Raw genomic sequence first — 9,029 nt, 5'->3', positions numbered from 1 at the left:
CACAATGCGCTCTGAAAACAGCATGACGCAGAGTGTCCTTGACATTTAAAACAACAAAGCTCAATGCAGGATTAATGAGAGAACAAGATTTGCACTATTGTAGAATTAATTGAAAAATAAATAATGGGTGTGTTCAAAGGTGTAAGGCTTCGACACGGCTTTCTGGATATTACTGGCTGGGCCTTTGTGAATTCATGTTTCTGGAAACAATTGTTCACACTCAGTTTAATGCATTGATTTCCTCTTGTGGGACGATGGGGAATAGATGGTCTCAGTGTACCATTGGCTAAAAAGATTAAATTCAGGATAGCCTCTTTCAACTTATTCAGCGCTACCGTTCTCACAGTGGCTCTTATTTTTGAGGTCCAGGGGAAAAAAAGAAAACTCTCTCTGAAAAATTTGAATGAAGTAATGTTTCTAACAGGATCGTCTTCGCTGCTTTAGATAGTACATGCAGCTAAAACACTGGATTGTCTGAAGAGTCTGCATAAATGACTAACTCTGCCAGTTCAGAATATTGTAGCATTGAGGGTACTTCATGATAATTTTTTTTAATTGAGAATGGATGTCACATGAAAGCTCTATATACTTTGAGTATGAAATAGATTTTAATGTTGTAAATAACTCTATTTTAAGAACATACTCAAAAAATTATTTGAATAGGTAAAAGGGTCCTGAAAAAATTTAATCGGAAATGAATGGGAAGTGGAAAAACATTTGGTACTGTTTCCAAATAAAATCATAATGAAATCTTACTCTTTTTATTTTTCTTCTTTTTTTCTCGAAACTTTATTTTTGAAAATATCATCCAAAACTTATTTAGATTTATGGCTTTGATTTTCTTGCAGTTTCAGAGTAAAAATGTCTTGGGAAATATATATTTCATATAAAATTTTAAAATAGTAAAATTAATATCGAGAAGACATAAATCGTCACGCATGAGTTGTATGGTGTTTTTTGTCTTGCACACTTCAGATTTCAGACTGTGAACACTGTGTCTAACCATTATGTTTAGCCATATGAATTTTAAAAATATGGTCAATACCTATTATTACTACTGTCGAGATCATGCAGGCAAATACCTGTCTTAGACTACGTGGTATAATTGTTCTTTGCAAAACTGTTACACATTGCAAAACATTATAACATTTTATCAGCAAAATCTTTTAAACACAAATATACCTTTTAAAACTAAATAAAACAGGAAAGCACCTTTAAAAGAGGAAACACTTTATTGACCACATTTCTGACACAAAAACCCAGTGTTGCTTTTAGCCAAACTAAAAAAAAGGATGAAGGAAGGTGTAGAACATGGATGTTGCTCTAACCCCATATCCTGTCATTGTAAGCATGAAACCACAGCGGCAGAGAGCGAAGACCATCAGGCACTTTGGCTGCCCACTTATCCAAAAATGTGAGATATTCCCGAAACCCGAGTGAAGAAATAGCTTCTCTACACCTGATAAGCATTTGTCTCCATACAGCCTCTTAGCTTTCAGCATGAGAGAACGTGGGCCTCCTAATCTTCTGCACATAGAGTCTCAAGAGCAATTACCGGTCAATATAGATCACCAACTATAATTCTGCTTGAAACATATATGCTTTCTAAAGGCTCAGAATGTCTTTTATGACATGGTTAAATAATTTCACTTATCAGAACATTACTCATGTTCATTTCAGCCTATATTTAATAAAAAATCTGTTATAAATTATGTTCTAGATACTACGTTTTAGATTTAGATGTAGTTACATTCTGTGATTAAAACTGCAATAAGGTTATGTATGTATATACCCTCTTAAAAAGAAATATATTTAAAATACATGTATTTCATATAGTATAGTTCAAATCTATTAACATATTTATGTATTGCTTTAAACTTACTGATATAAAAGTTGTAATTAATCTTTATTTGAAGTACGACTTGTGCACAATACACATATATTAAACCTAAAAGGTGTTTTAATGTCCCTACTGAAGACGATTGTGTGATTTTTAAATAATATATGTCTTTAAATGCAAGTTATTTAAAGTGTACCTGAAGTATACTTGCCATAGTTCCACGTTATCAAATATACTTCAGTATATCTTTAGTTGGACCTCAGCACTACTTCCTAATCATTAAAGTGCTTTAATTGCATAAATTAGTTTGTTCCAGTATAGAATACTAAAAGTACAGTTGCAGTGTATTTTTATTAAATACATAAATACATAAATGTATTTGTAGTACACTTAGCATGAAATAAATGTTTCAAATGTATATTTTTTTTCCACTGGTGTATGTATGTTTGTATGTTTGTATGGATTTTGTAGCCAAGAATATATGAGAAACTTATTAACCTACGCTGACAAATATTGCTTAGTAAAATTTCACTGATTAAAAACCTATGTTTTGTGTCTCTCATATGGCACGTGTCTGCAAAATGAATAAGTGTAAATATAAAAAACATTTGCACTAATGCATAACCATAACTCACTCACTCACTCAATGGCACTTCACTCAAGGCACACTTTTAAAACAAAAAATCTAAATTGTTCCATAATGTATTGATTGAGTGCACTCACTGTCAGAACACCACGATGTTCATTTGAACAAATAGGGCTAATGGATCCACATTAAAGTTGTGAAAATATTGAGAGGGCCCGTGTCCCATCAATCCACAAGTTTCCGTGTTACTACACTTCTCCATGTCTGACTGTTTAGTTTCAAAACAAAGAACACAATATTTCCACACCATCGTGAGTGAAAAAGTGTTCTACCACATGGGAGTGAGGTTTCACTATGATTTATTACAATATTTGAAATACTTTAAAGTAGCAAAACAATAAATGTTCTATCTTTATAGCAATTAATTTTTAAGCCCTTATTTTAATTTATTTTATTTTATTTATTCTGCCAGTACATTTGAATTAAGTTTTACTACTGTTTTATGTTCAAGTAAAAATAAATCAGGGTAGACATCACACCTAATTTGAGCAGATTTAAACGATAATGAGGTTGCAAGGCACAGAGATGGGGTGGGATGGGGGGTTGGGGGGTGTTGTATTGGGATATATATCACTAGCATATAATCTGACGGTCCCACACATGTCCATGGACAGACCTAAATATCTTTCCCTCACATCTTTATTTCAGTTGTCAAATAACCCAGATTTAGGTTGATTGCTTTTCATGAAATAGAATGGTGAAGGTCTAATTCTTCTTTGGAAATAATAATTTTAACTATTTGAAAAAAACATTTGAAAAAAATGCACAAAAAAATGCAGAACATATATTGCGTCGTCACATTCATTTCAGAATTACGAGAATCAGGCAAATTATACCATATTTTCAATTCAAAACAGACATATTTGAGAAAATGTCGGAGTTTGCATCGCTATATATTACTGGCAGTTGTTAAACATTTCAGTAGTCAAATATTAAATGTTTTGCAACTTCCATCTTATTTCAATCTCTCTCTTTTTTTTTGCATTAAAAGTGATGCTTCGACTGGAATTCGATCTCTGCTTCTTTAACAGGAAGCCCAGCCTATTTTAATTTGATTGGCCATCTCGATCATTTTGACAGTGATGAGTGCTGATAGACTGCTGAAGCTGGTCAGTCATATAGAGCCAATTAAAAAACAACAGCTGTTGGCCAAAGTGCTGTAGAAAATGTATGCATATACCAAAATACAAAAGTAAACATAAAACACAGCAACAAAAAGTCCACTACAGCTATGCCACTACGCTTACTTATGACCATATGCAGCAGTAAATAAACAAGTTTTAAGGAGAGACTTAAAATCAAAGTGTGTTGGTGCAGTTCTTCTATAGAGTAGTGACTTGTTCTATAGCTGTGGAGCAGCCACTGAAAAGGCACGATCTCCTCACTGGCCAGTCTAAAATGATAACTCAACCCCTTTGTCATCTTAATAAACAGAGTGCAGTGCAATTCAGATATTAGGGGGTTAAAATGGCCATTTTCTAATTAATATCTATGGTGGTTGGTTACAGCCCTGTAGCAGCTTTCTTTGGCCAATGAACCCAAGAGACCGTCTAACAGACATGTAAAGCAACAAATTATGCATTCAACAAGATTGTTTTCAGTCTTAAAGAATCTATGCAGTGAAGTTCACATTCTTCCAGTGTTTAGTTGATTCTGATAAGAGTCTTATTGCACAGTTGCACAAGGTTTGTCTTGGCTAACTAACACTAACTATCTTCCTTTGTAGAACACAAGACTTCATTATAATGAATGTTTTTTTTTTTCATTTATTTTTTTATTAATGTTGACAAAATTTTCACAGTCATAGATTTCAGTTGTTTCTGCGAGTTGCAGCAATCCATTTGCTTCTATTTGCTATAGCTTTCAGTGATCAGATTGTTTTATTTTTATCTACTTGCAATCAATTCAACACCAACTCTTTCCCATTTTAGAGCTGTTTGATTTTATGGCACCCTGGAAGAATTTCGACCATTTTGAATTTTCTGTAAAGCATACTTTTTCGAAACAAGACCATTGGTCCAACTCACAGGAAAGATGGTAAAATCTGGAAACCCTCATGACAAAAATTATTCAGAATAATTATGATACGTCACAGCATTGTGAAGATATAAAGATTTTAAATGGACAGGTGTCACCCAGTTTACCAACCAACCTATTTGTCAAAATGAGGCTTTGTATCAAATTTTGTGGAAATCAACCACAAGGTGGCGCTATAGTAAGCAAATTTAATTTTTTTTTTGCAATAATTCTGTATCCATGCATGCTAAATGGTATAATCATCTTCATCATCTCTATTTCTCTATTTCTGGATATCCCAAATTGCTATGGTCAAACCGGTTTGTTCACACGCCGTGAGAAGAGGATGCCGTTCCCTCAACACTGGATCTCAAAGGATGTTGTTACATTGCTAAAATTATCTGATCACATTCACATCATCACATTCTCTCAAACTAATATGTCATCACCTCAACATGCTATGGTATTTCCACACTTTAATATTTGAAATAGTTTTTGATCATTTTGGCAATATTCACTCATAATCACATCACTAATGTGTAAATCCTTGAGACTTGTGAACAATCAGTTCCAAAAAGAAATACAAAACCTTTGTTAACAAAGAAAACGATTTTATAAAAAACACTTAATCCAAGATTTGGTAATAATAAAGCAAATGAGAAATTTATAAGCAGTTTATAAGGCTGGTCATTTTTGTGAGTGGGAAATCCCAAAATAGTATATATTTTAAAAATGAATTTATCTAATGCAATAACATTAGCATTTCAGGAAAGAGAAAATCCCTGTTCAGGACAAAATGACTAGAATACATGAGGGTTAAACCGAGCGTTTAAAGCAAAGGTTTAAAATTCAGGGGAGAAAATTGCCTTTAATTTTGATGCTGGTTTTAATAGAATAATAATAAAAAAATATATATTTTAATTAAGCAATATTGCAGTTTTAAAATGTTGAATTGTTAACATAATATATAAAGACCATGTAAACTTGATAATAAATATCCATTTCTTTAAACAAACTCACGTATTATTAAAATCTGTGAGGTTTTTCTAAACCCTTCATTTCTTTTAGACGTATCTGATGGGTTTAACAAGAATGGAGGTTTCAGACTGACCTCAGAGCACCAACAGCATCTGATTGTTATCTGAGCAAAGGTGCTGTTACCCAGTCCACCTCCATCCTCCCAAGCATCTGAGACACACAAACAGAAAAAGTGCCGGATCTAAAGCAGAGCAATTCACAGAATGCCTTGCATTTCCTCCCAGCAGGAAATACACAAAGGCTTGACCTTTGCTAAACGGTGCTTTGGGAATTACCACAGGGCCACACAGAGCAGACGGTGAGGAGCAGTTCAGACTCACACATAGCTACACCCATAAGAGGATGATGCCTGATTGCATGCAGTGTGAATGCATGGATTACGAAGAGCCAATTCCAAGAAGTTTTCAACTGCTCTGATAGAACATTTATACAACAGAATGTTTCAGTTATTTCAAAGAGACATTGAACGAAAAAGTAAAAAAAAAATGCATAGGAGAAGTTACTTGAACTGAACTTGTGAGATCAAGAATCATGTTTGTTATTAAAAACATTCAGCTTTTCCTCCCACATTTCTTAGTCATTTATTTGAAATGAACTAAGTGTCAAGTTCACACAGGTGTCTTCCTAGCAGAGTGAATACAATCACTTTGTTGGTGTTTTTCTTTTTCTTTTTGGCATTTTCACCACGAGTATAACAGGGAAACAACACCAAATTAGTCCAGAAATGATCCAAAAAATAAAATAAAAATGAATTAATGAAAGGAGTTGACATACACTGTGAGAGAAATGTCTGTAGGCTAGTTAATGCAATGACGGAGCATTTTAATCAAAGGGCTAAATCAGGGTACAAAATTACCAGTGGTGTTCATCACATCAACTTTGGACATACTCCACTACCATAATGCATGCATTTTTTTTTCCTAACACTTTATTTTGATGGCCCAACAACACACATTCTACCGACTATAAGTAACTTTGCAAGTACATGACATTTTATTCTACTAACCCTAACTAACAGTGGATGACGGAGATGCTTTGGAGGTGGTGCACTACACAGTACTGTAGTGCAGCCTTGTGGAGAAACCTAAGCGTAATTGGTCAATTCACTGTTTATAGCACACATTTTAAGCTTCAGTTTTTGAAAAAGTATTCTACACTAAACTGTATTGTGCAGTGTAGCTGGTATATATATATATATATATATGTGTGTGTGTGTGTGTGTGTGTGTGTGTGTATTGTGTATAACTCACCATTGGATAATCCATACAAAATTTTCTTAACATGACCTTTTTCCTCCAGATGCAATAGACATTAGTGAAGACCTGCTCTTGAATGCTGAATCTTTTCCAAATCTATGCCCTTTTGATGTAATCATCCTCCTGTGCATCTGCTTTTCAATATTACTGCATGTGTGTATTATCTGACTGTCAGAGTGTTCATGTCTCATGATGCTGTAGAGCACCTGCAGCACTAGAGGGCGACACAGAACTGATATGTGGAAAACAGTGCTGCCTAATTAAAAATCATAAAGAAATGAGATACTCTTTTACATGGTTTGTGATTTTAAATGGTGTATGACATCTTTTAAATGTCCACTTACCTATTGACTTTATCTTGTTGTGTTGTGTTAGTTTAGCATTTATAATGTTTCCAAATGCATATTTAATTAAAGTTAAATGTGTTGTAAAATGTGTTTGTGTTGAAAGCCCTTACCCGAATATAAATTATTATATTGTATTGTACAGTAATGAATTTCAGAGATTTCCTTCTGAAAATGAAATGGAAAATTCTCTGGGGAAAGAGCTTTTTAGCATTTCGTTTTATGCAGCCAGCATTTTGTGGGGGAACAGGTCAAACTGTACTAATAAAGGAAGCAGTTCCATCAATTTTTGTATTTCCAGCACACTAAAGAGCGTCTATATCTGCACAGTAATATGTTTCAAGTTGCCAGAAACTCCCCTCCAAAACCTTCTCTGGTAGCTTATAACCTCCACTAAAACCAAAAAGCAAATAAAATTGCACCTCTTCAAGCACTTAACTGAACCAAAACTATAGACCTTACAGCTCCGCCCCTTTTCAGCGCTGCACTCATTGCTTTTTATGTTCCATTTCTAAAGCGCAAATGTAAGGTCGTACAAATTTATGAATGAACAGCGTATTTTAACATTTAAAACCAATGCATGATAGCTTTCGTTAGTTCTACAATATGTAAATTCACCTCTTTTGACCAACAGTCATGCAAAAATATGGATGTTCAAAGACAACATTTTAAAGATGGCAGTATGCTTGTTTCTCTTACACTTAGGCTACTAGAACTCTAGGCATACAACATACCAAACGTCACACACATCTTGCAAAAGCAAATACTTCTTTGAAAACAGTTTTAACTCTTCTGAAAATTTTATTTTTGCATAGAAACTCGACCCTCTACACAAATCTAAATAATTAGCCACATCGACGCCAAACGCCATACTCTCATGTGACCTTTGCTTGTTCAGAGTGCAGTGGAGCACAGGAGTTTGTCATAGCTCTCGCACATACTGTACATGCATATACACATATACAATGTATATACAGTATGTATGACTGATGAATTTTACACAGTTATGCAACTGAAATGACTTGAATGACACTATTGGCTTTTTAGAGCACACAGCAGAATGTGTATTTTATACTATTGAGAAGCTGCTGTGAACCAATCTATATTGTATAAAACACTTTAGAAATAAAGCTGACTGTGTTTAGAGTTTTGCAAAAAGTTTGTTTTACAATTACGAGTTTAAAGCATGTAATGTGCTTCTAGTTTTGCAGATTTGGTCTAAAGATTAGGTATATCAGACTAAGTGGGACGCAAGTATCTTTTTTAGTGTCTAAGCAACTTTAAAAAACTGTTATTGTTGAATACAGACGTGAGGTCTAAGCAGAGGCCACAATCAGGAGTTAGAGTCATCTGAAGTGTTTAAAGCTATTGTATATGCATTTATGATGATTTATCAAACATATCTAATATTTCTAATGTCTCTTTTTTGAAGCTCTACATTGCACTGGTTTGTATCTCTACAAAAGTATTGTGAAGCCCTTTGTGCAATATTACACAATATATATATATATATATGTAAACACACACACACACACACACACACACACACATATATATATATATATATATATATATATATATATATATATATATATATATATATATATATATATATATATATATATATATATATACCCCTAAAGCTAATTCTCTTGTAAAAGTGAGCGCTCCTTTAGTTAATTAAATGCATACCCATTCAGGCACATCATCCTATTATGGGAAGATGAGATTATTTTCGGCCATTACAGATGTCTGGAGTCACACTCTTGAAGCTGACTTTGACGAGCGCTGCCTTTATCTTTGCATAAGGCTTAGGCAGAGCTATGGGAATTTAATTATCAGCATGCTTTCCTTGATATAAATAGCACAATGTTGAGGGGGTCAATAAG

Source organism: Carassius gibelio, chromosome B2, assembly GCF_023724105.1.
Source record: "Carassius gibelio isolate Cgi1373 ecotype wild population from Czech Republic chromosome B2, carGib1.2-hapl.c, whole genome shotgun sequence".
Lineage (NCBI taxonomy): Eukaryota > Metazoa > Chordata > Actinopteri > Cypriniformes > Cyprinidae > Carassius > Carassius gibelio.
The sequence above is the reverse complement of the archived record's forward strand: the minus strand, read 5'-3'. Positions refer to the sequence as shown.